Source organism: Maylandia zebra, linkage group LG2, assembly GCF_041146795.1.
Source record: "Maylandia zebra isolate NMK-2024a linkage group LG2, Mzebra_GT3a, whole genome shotgun sequence".
NCBI lineage: Eukaryota > Metazoa > Chordata > Actinopteri > Cichliformes > Cichlidae > Maylandia > Maylandia zebra.
The window spans coordinates 3,445,710-3,456,168 of record NC_135168.1 but is presented as its reverse complement, the minus strand read 5'-3'; the positions used below and the strand labels follow the sequence as shown (position 1 = coordinate 3,456,168).

Genomic DNA, 10,459 nt, shown 5'->3' with positions numbered 1-10,459 from the left:
CAGAGACTGCAGCGTGTTGTGCGCTCTGCTGAGAAGGTGATTGGCTGCAGACTCCCATCTCTGCAGGACCTGTACACCTCCAGGACATTGCGGCGTGCAGCTCGGATCTCAGCTGACCCTTCTCACCCTGGACACAGTCTGTTTGACCTGCTCCCCTCAGGCAGGAGGCTCCGGTCCACTCGCACCAGAACCTCTCGCCATAAGAACAGTTTCTTCCCCTCTGCTGTTGGACACATGAACAATAACCATATGACTGTACCCGCCACTAACACATGACCCTACGCTGTGTTCACTGCATCATTCTATGTTTGGCACTGATCACCACCTGCACTCATGTATATATCTTTCAACGTAGCACTCTTAATTCTTATTCTCATGTATATATCTCATGTATATCTCATGCACATATCTTTCCACGTAGCACTTTTAATTCTTATCCCTACTTTTATTTTTTTCCATGTCTATTTAAGTGCTATTTATGACAGTATGTTTGCACTGAAGCACCGCAGCAATTTCCTAATGTTGTAAACCTGCTCAACATTTGGCAATAAAACCCTTTCTGATTCTGATTCTGATTCTGATGACCGCAACCCCGGGCTGAGCCTTCCAAAGAAGACGCTCCTGGGGAATCCCCAAGCCTGTCCCTACCCCCACACCAATCACAACAGTGAAGGCGGGACCAAACTATGACCCCCCACCCCCACTAGGTGATGGAGCTGATCAAAGGAGCCCAGAGCAATTGATCTGATGTGGTGGCAGAGGCTGTATCGAGACTAATGTAATCTATTAGATAATTTCTATATTGGTTAGAATTAAGATTATTTTTATTTTTCCAGTTCATGAGGACTGTTTTCTTGGCTATGCATAGGGCAGTGAAAACCAAATGGGCTATATTCTTATCTGTAGTGACATTATCTAAGCCCAACAAACACACTAAGGGGGAAGTTGGAATGTTACATTTCAGACACTTCGATAAGTCTTCACATATCTCGCGCCAAAACTTCTGAACTGGTGGACAGAACCAAATAGCGTGGATATAATTGTCCGGTGTATTGGTTTGGCAGTGTGAGCAGTTGTTGCCTGTTGCTCCTGCTGCACCAGGCTGTTCTTCTTCTCCTTTCTTTTCCTCCTCATCTTTAAGATCCACAGTGGTCTGAGCCTGACCAGCAGGTGGCGCTGACTTTTCAGGTTCTGTTGCTGTTGTTTGTTACTGTGGCCTAGGGCGGCGCTGCTCTTCATATTCACAGTTAGTCTGCCCTCCAGTTAGGCGCAGCACCTTTCCATCCCAGGTATTTAATGAATGGATAAATAATCAGATGCTATCTCCAACTATGAAACGAGAAATAATTTCTTTACTTCCTAAACCAAACAAGGGCTCTATCCTTTTAGATAATTGGAGACCAATCACACTTCTTTGCTGTGATTATAAATTGTTAGCTCATGTCTATGCCAACAGATTAAAAACAGGAATAACTCAAATAATAGATGAGACACAGTCAGCCTTTATAAAAGGACATCACATTCATCATCATACCCGTTTAGTATTAGATATGTTGGATTACAATTATTTAATCGATGATAGCCTTATTTTATTTCTTGATTTCTTTAAAGCTTTTGATTCTTTGAAGCATATTTTTTATTTAAAGCTCTGGAGGCTGTGGGTTTTGGCCCCAGATTTGTTAGTGTAGTGAAAATGTTTTACAGAGATATAAAAAGTAGTATTGCACTCAATCACGGATTTTCTAATAGTTTTAAAATTAATCGTGGCATTCGACGGGGATGCCCTATTAGCCCGTTATTGTTTATTGTTGCAACAGAAATGCTTGCCATTTATGTCAAACTCTCTTCAGATCTGGAAGGCATAAACATTCTTGATAAAGAATTTGAAATTAGTCAATTTGCTGATGACACTACCTTATTTCTAAAGAATATAAATTTGGTCTCTATTGCAATTAATAAAATCCTTTCATTCTCAAAAGCATCCGGCTTAACACTAAGTTTTAAAAAATGTGAAATCTTAGCTGTACACAGCTGTAATCAAAGTATTATTAACAATATTCCAGTAAAAGAGGAGGTAAAATACCTTGGTTTAATAATCAGTAAAAATACTAATGATCGAGAGATTAATAACATAACTGCTGGATTAAATGCAGTTAAAAAAATATTTAATCATTGCCTAACACATGATTTATCCATATTAGGTCATATCTTACTGTCTAAAGCAGAAGAACTTTCAAGACTCATATACCCCCTGTTATTCAATTTTTACCTCTCCAGAAACGATTAAACTGCCCAATTCTATTATATTCAGCTTTATCTGGAAAAATAATTATATATGCAAATCACAATTGGTTAAAGACTATGAAAATGGGGGCTTAAAAGCTTTAGACTTTGAATCCATTATTGCTGCATTCAGGCTCACATGGTTAAACGATTGCATTTCCTATCCTCAATCTATGTGGTACCATATTCCAAACAAACTCCTTAATAATGTCGGCGGGTTCGATTTTTTGCTCAAATGCAATTTTCTAAGATTCCTCTTAAGTTGTCTAGTTTCTATAAGCAGGCTTTGGATTTTGGGAAACTAATTTTCACCCACAATTTTTCACTTCACAATTCTGTGATGTGGAATAATAGGGTTATAGTCGTCAATAAGAAGTCTTTATTTAAATCAAACTGGTATGATGGGGTTGTATGTTTTATTTTTGATCTTGGCAAAAACGGAAACTTGCTATGGTACGAAGAATTTATTGATAAATAAAAATGACGTTTCATTTAATAATTATAATAAGGCTTGTAAAGCGATACCCATACCCAGAGGCGGAGCCAGACATTTGAAACACCCGGGGCTTAGCCCAAAGAGTAGTATGCATGTGGGATTTTTTTTTTTTTTTTTTTGGGGGGGGGGGGGGGGGGGGGGGGGGGTGTAGAAATGACTGAAAGATTAATAGGCTCTGTTCAAAAAAGAATGACTTCATATAGGGAAAAATATATATCACATGTGCAGGACACCTTAAACTAGTTTTTTAATTAAGCAGCAAGGCAGAACAAGGTCAGGGCTGCATCAAGACACGAGGACTAAACCCCAATTCAACCAGACCCAGAACTGATCCAGAATTAAAAACAGGACTACAACAGTTCAAAATCAGGACTACTGAGGACTTAACCAAGACAGAACCAGAATCAGAACTAGATGATAGCACTAAAAATCATCATAGACCTGCACTACACTTATTTTTTTAATTCTACCAAAGTACACTATTTAGATTGAGAAAAGTTTATATAATTATTCAGCCTTGTTGTGCAAACAAGCCTGCAGAACTTAATAAATACAGAATTTGAAAAATAACAAACCTAAAAAGAAACACTAGGTACCAGATACACGAGGACCTATGATACGGTGATACTTTTGGTAAACAACCATTTGACTAACATGTGTGTCTCACCTGCTCTTGTTCATCTGTTCTGTCCTCGTTCTCCTCTCTCTCCCTCTTTGTGCTGACAATCATCAAATATACAGTTGAAACCAGATATTTACTCTTCAGATAAAAACACTTTTTTAATTGTAACATCAAATCAGACTAAATGTTTATTTTTTTTAGATTGATAAATATAAAAACATATTTGTTAACTTTAAGAGTAAAGAGAGAAACTGTCTGTATTTCTTAATTGCAAATGGCACCAAATTGTATTCAAACTTGAGCCACACTTATGGAGCTCCACAGTTCTGTTCCTGGTGTTTTGGTTGATATCTCTTGATTTTCCCATGTCAAAGAAACAGGCTCTGTGTTTTGCCTTATATGCATCCACAGCTGTGCCAGCAATTTACTCACATGGACTCTACTAACCTATCAGAAGCTTCTTCAGCTCAGAATGGAATCGTCTGGAGTTTTCTTATTAATTAACAATAAATTTAGTGTACATGTACTCCTAAATTTGATGAAAGTGATAAAAATAGCTCTGTCTCTCTTTATTCTGAAATTTAACTAATTCAAAATATATTTCAATATTTATCTAAAACAAAAATTTACTCTAAATTGATGTTGTACAGTAAAAATGTTTTATGTTTTCTCCCTAAAGTGTAAATATCTGGTTACAAATGTGAATATCCTGCTGTGTACTGAAATCCCTCTTGTTTTGCATAGAAATATACTGAACAACATACAAAGCATAATATATAAAATAACATTTACCTGAGTTTTTTCTTTGAAAGAACCCTCTAATGTCCATTCTTATGTTTCAGTACATAACTGAAACCGATTTAGTCGGGGAGGGTAAGAACTGAAAATATGAAATAAACACACGTAAGCTAAGACTCTAAAAAAAATAGCATTTGTTCGGCTTTTCATTTTGCCATTTGTTGATTCACTTGAAGAGCAAGTAACGTAATATTGGTCAAGTGATCAGTTTCATATCAATCTTTCGTGATGCACCGTCATATTTACATTATTTGTACAGTACGAATGATTTGCTTTGGTACCTGGTCAAACTTAAGCTCTCCTTAGTATGGCTGGCTCCGTCTCTCCAACAGCGCACTCACGGGCAGCAGCTGCCCCGCCCCCTCGCTCAGTCGCTTAGTGCCTGAGCTTGGATCATACCAATATCAGGGGGGGATTCACGCACAGTCGTAAATTCCCACAGTGTGCACTATGTGCTTCGAATATTGTGTGTACTTTTTGTTTTATACAGTTGTCAGCCAGGCATCTAACTATGAAAAAATTACACTCCAAAATACCCCGGGCTTCTGACAAAACAACCCGGGCTTAAGCCCCGTAAGCCACCCCCACGCTCCGCCCCTGCCCATACCGTTGTTAAATCTTATCGCAAATACTTTAAAGTATTCACATATATCCATTTGGAGAATTCCTGTATAAAAGGTTTAATTTAGAGTCCGACTCTTGTGTTTTCTGTTCTTCTGATGCAGAAACATTAGAGCATCTATTTTTCAAATGTCAGTATGTTAATGCTCTTTGGTTTGAAATACACTGTTGGGTTTCACTCTTTCCAATATACCTTCTTTCACATCTAAGGATGTTCTTTACTTTATGGACAATCTGGATTCTAAAATCTCAGATGTTGTCAATTTTGTAATAGTGTTATGTAAGTATTTTATTCATGCATGTAAGTGGAAAAAATACCCCTCCTCTGTTTACCGTCTTCTTGAATTACTTTTGTCATTATTTTAAGTCACTTAGGCTTCTTTCTAATATAAATAAAAAACTGCTGTACTATACTGTAAAATCACAAAGTACTTGCTATTCTGAATATTCCTGCCTGTGTCAAAAGGCCTATGTTCCTTATTATTATACCCTAGATATTTTTATTTTCTCCCTTTAAAGTTAAAATGACTTGCTTCATCAACATTATAATATAAATTGTTTCAATACTGGTCTGTTCCCTTGACTTGTCGATAATTTCTTTCAATAAAGGTTAAAAAAAAAAACAGATGGAAGAGCTTCCTGTCCCACAATGCACAGCGGTATCCGGGCTTAATAAATTGACACGAGACGCGTGGTCTGCCTCTCAGTCAGCAGGAAGATGTGGTGCGGAAGGAGGAAAATTCATTATGGTGAGGTCTGCTCAGTAAAGGCCCGTGCAGTGCGTCGACAAGGAAAAGGACTAAAGCGAGTGTAATTTATCCATGCGACAAATTTGTGTTAAAACGGGACTCGAAAGTTTTGTGAGTGCGCAGAGCGGGTGTAGTGCAATGGCAGTCCGCGTTTACTTGTGGGCTCTTGATGGGAGACAGCATCAAAAAATATGTGCAACAACCAGTATGTGGGCTACTCCTGTGCAGGAGCAACGTTAAGCTGGGCAGACACTGCGATTTTTGGCCCATTTTGAGCCGATTTTTCAGTCGTGCGAGCGTTTTGGCGATCGGCCCGATTTTGGCCTTCATAGTGCGTCGTGTAGTTTACGCGGGGTAACGAGAAGCGATTAACACCTCACGACCAGCTCGCGATCATCAATCGCTTGGTCCCGACCGTCGTGAGGGTGTCACCGCAGCTTCTCACACTGCGCACGCGCAAACACATAAACGTCGGTGAAAAAGCAGCACGGCTGTGCAGCGTGTGATCTGGACACAAGCGATGGAGGCACAACTTGTAGAACTTTGGAAAGCTCATCCGAGCCTTTTCCATGTGGCCTCACAAAATTATCACGACACAACAACCGTGACAATAGTTGGATCTACATGCTGCTCAATCACAGCTGCCTGATCATGTTTTTCATTAGCAATTTAGAAAGGTTGATTGTGTGTCTGTGTGAGTGAAAGACCGAGAGCGAGCGACAGAATTTCTGTTTTAACCTTCATTTTATGGACGCACAGTTTGACGCCACTGGAAAAAATCGCAGTGTCTGCCCAACATACAAAGAGATGAAGTACCGTGTGTGAAACAACGACGGATGTCTGCTGTTACCACTCAGTGCTTCTCATGCCGGACGTTTTTAACTGGTTTCGCGCTTCTTTTCCCCAGTGGGTTCAGATGGACAGGCTGCAGTGGACACTTCTGCGGCACCGCCATGTTGTTACTATGGAACGGACACAACAGGCAGTGACTTCAGTTGGTAAGTCTTTTAGATTTAAAGTATTACGGTGAGAAATCTGCTTTTGGGAATGAAACATTTCCAAGAAAAACTGATAAATTAGAAAATGCTTTATTGGCTATTAAACAAGCCAGTCAATTAAAAAAATGTGTGGGGCATGTCTATTCAAGACAGTCTTTTCCCCTTTGCCTAATTAATTCTGTTTATAGCTTTTATAGTACTGAGTGACATGGGCAAGGAAAATGCCAATTAAAGTGTTTAAACCAGATAAACTTTCCATTTTTTGTAATGAGATTTTTTTTTTGGGGGGGATTCCCTTTGCAACTACATATTTCTCCATTGTTCTCACAGATATGCTGCCACAAGTCTGCTAGCAGAAGTAACTGTGACAACATAAGAATAAACTGGCACGTTTGTGCTCCCTGACTTCAGTTTAGAAAATGGGGCTTGATGTGAATGTGGTTTGTGCCATTGCATTAGTTTTCACTTTAAAGTGGATCCCTTCTCAGATGATATGATTTGTCTTGAGTCTGAGGATGCAGACAAATTAAAAGCTCCTTAAATGTGAACACCTACAAATTGTCATCTTGAAGACTATCCTGATGTTGCACTGGTTTCTCTTGCAGACATGCTGGCACCCAGTGTTAAACAGACATGAAGGCTGAGTGTTGGCAGTGGAGTAGAACTACACACTGCTTGCCTTTAGGCGTAAAGGTAAGTTAAATTCAGTTTATAGACGTGTTCTGCATTGAACTATTTAGCAGTCTTGTCATGTTCACATCTTTGTCATTCCTGGTGTAATTTCAGACTGATGTTAAGCTAGATTTGCTTCAGACTCTTAGCTAGTGTAGTTAACAGGGACCAACTGATGCCACAGACTCACAACATTACAGCAGCTAGATGTTGCTGCTTACTCAGATTTTACTCCATCCAAAGTGGCATGAGTTTCCGATGGGGATGCACTGATCAGTCATTTGTGGGAGGAGAACATCCAGACTGACACTGGCTGGAAATTCTTGGACAATTCAAATCAGTTTCTTGGTGGGTGGTGTGTGGTAAATCTAAAGTTATTACACTGAGACTGACACTGGCCTGGCGCTGAGCAAAAGGCTGTTGTGAATAGATGAGATAATAGTGGTTGTGGTTGTGTTGCAGGCAGAGGATCTGTGGTACTGATATCTACAGACTGAAGGTGGGTCTCACTGACAACTTTTACTTGTATTTAAGTTTTTGCCCTGTATGCACTGATTAGTGAATAATAACACATTATGCTGCAAGGAGCTCATGCTGACTGACTGCAGGTATGTGTGATGTACATGAAGGATGTGGAGAAATGGCGTGAACCCAATCTTGTACTGCTCTGACAGAGACTGGCTCATCTCTGCTGGAGAATCTTAGTATTGGGAGAGAAAGTCAGGACTTGGCACAGGTTTAAGTAAAAACAATTTACCAGAACCTGACTGAAGGCCTGAAACATGCTGCTGGGAATAGTTCAGTTACCTTCACTGTGCAGATTGAATAATAATAGTAATACTTGTGCTTTGGTTTTGTGTCGACAGGGATCCTGACAGACAGTTTTGGATGACTTGGGGATGCAACTGCTATCTTGGCTACATCGACCAGTTTCGGCAAATGTCATGTCAGGATGTGGAGTCCTGTCTGCATACCTCAACCTCACAGGGGCTCTAGATTTCAAGACGAGGGTTTTTATTTTATATTTTTTTTCTCTAATCCCTCATTTGAAGGTTTAAAACCAGATCTATCAAAATGTTTGCCTTTTAATGTCTGTTAATCTAAGCAGCAGCATCAATAGGTGATATTGGACACACATTTACACTGGAGTACAGCAAGTGTACATTGTGAGTTGGATAATTCTGAGGTTATCTTGCAACTGAGCTCAATGATTAAGCGATGCAAGCTTCCCATGTGGTGTTTTGAAGAGAACAGATGGCTGTAAATTCTGGTTGGAAAAATGAAGCTAATGCTGAAATCCCTTAAACCAACGTTCTGTCTGAAAGCCACCAAATGTCTATTGCTCGGTTTGCAGATTATGAGAACGGCTTTCTAGTAAACTCTTTACTGCTAAGTTTATGGCATCACTCATTTGGGGTTATAACAACAACAGCAAGATGATGTGGTGCTGAAGTCTGACTATACAATGGTACAAGCATTAATGTACACGAGGCTAAATAACAGACAAATGCATGATTGTTCCTGTCGTTGTGGCTGAACATTAGTCATCTGTCTGTTTCATTGGCCTAGATGTGATGGAATCCTCTTTATTTGAGAAATGTACTTAAACCTTTTTGTCACTACTTCCTGTGTTTTCAAGCTACCTCTTTCAAAGGTGAATAAACTGAACAGTGAATGTGTCATTGCTTTAATAAATGCCTAAATGGAACAAGACATTTGATGTTTGTGATGAATTTATATTTGAAGGTTCCTGAATACTGCAGTTGTGGGGAGGAGAAAAACAAACTGGCACAACTGTGTTCACATAAAACCAACTGGACTACATGCTGGCAAAGGCAGAACTCTGATTAAATCAAAGATAATTATCTGTATAGCGGTATAGTAGTGATCATAACTTTTTTTAAAGCTTTTTTTTAATGTAGTTTGAATTTAAAACCTTCATATCTACACCCACATTTTGAAACCAATGTAGCTACACTACTTTGGGTTAAAATTAAGATTGGCGGCTGCTGCAAGCAGGTTTGTTAGTGATAATCTACACTGACTATTTAATGCATGTATTTGAGCTTGTTCCGCATGGTAACTGTTGTCACTGTTGCCGGTTATTAAAAGTTTGATTTAGTGGTGTGACTGGAGCAACAGCCTTCCTGATCTGAACCCAAATGCTGTTTGGTTATTGGACTTCTGTGCAAATCAGTTTGTATCAAATTGAACGGCATGTTCAAACATGTCCCTAAGTGCATGTGGCACCAGATATGCAGGGTTTTTTTTTTTTTTTTTTTTTTAATACACTTATAAAGTGAAGAGAGGAGCTGAGCTGTCTATTGAACATTTGGTTTTGTGTCCATAACTAAAAGGTCCAGCTTTTATGAATAGAGAACTAATTATTTTTCACTCACTGTTTTTTATACTCAAATGTAATAATAACTAGTGATTAAATGATTAATCTTTGGCTCTCTTCTAGTGTGTTGTTTGTCTTGTCTTTCTGGCTGCCCGTCCGTGAGCCTGGTTCTGTCGGAGCTTTCTTCTTGTTAAAAGAGAGTTTTTACTTCCCGTTTGCTCAAAGAGGTTGTTGTAGGGTTACCTTACAGTCCAATGCCTTAAAGTGACTGTTGTGAGTTCACACCATATAAATAAATGTAAATTGAATTAACAGTGTTAGATTTCCAAACCAACTTCATTCTGAGCCAAAGACTAGAAAATATGGTGAAGCAAATCTTCCCTTTGGCTTCACCTGCAGGAGTGCCGAGGTAGGTCTCCCTGCAGGGTTGGTGTTTCCTTCGTCGGGAGCAGCGCTGGGCTGTTTAGATCACGGACAAACAGGATCCCACATTCTTGATCTTTAGTTCACAAACACTTGTTGTAATGACTAACTACTCCTGACATGTTGGAGATGTTTGCTCTTTATACAGTAAAGTTACAGCAGGATACAAATAACATCAGGCTGATCCTGCCACGATTTGTTCCCCCGATTCAAACAAACAGGATTCCACAGCTGTTTATGTTTTTAAACCCATTTTGCACAGAGAGACATTTTTTAAAAAAAATGTATTGACAGCAATGTTGAATATTATTACACAGGGAAAATAATCATCACACCGTGACGCCTCTGCCTTTGTAAATAGAAGGACAGTAACTGGGTGTTTATGTAAGCGTGTAAAACCTGAAGATAGAGACAAAATACTGTTAATCTGCCATTCTGCAATTCCTCTCATGTAAG

At 39.2% G+C, this 10,459-nt stretch overlaps 1 long non-coding RNA gene across 1 annotated transcript; it reads left to right on the top strand.

Annotated features, from left to right (window-relative positions):
• The first annotated feature begins 5,416 nt into the window (after positions 1-5,416).
• LOC101477472 (uncharacterized) lies at positions 5,417-8,952 on the top strand. The gene is made up of 5 exons (XR_001167615.3): positions 5,417-5,569; positions 6,477-6,567; positions 7,173-7,260; positions 7,702-7,738; positions 8,106-8,952. It is a non-coding gene; the product is annotated as an uncharacterized LOC101477472 (long non-coding RNA).
• Positions 8,953-10,459: the final 1,507 nt, after the last annotated feature.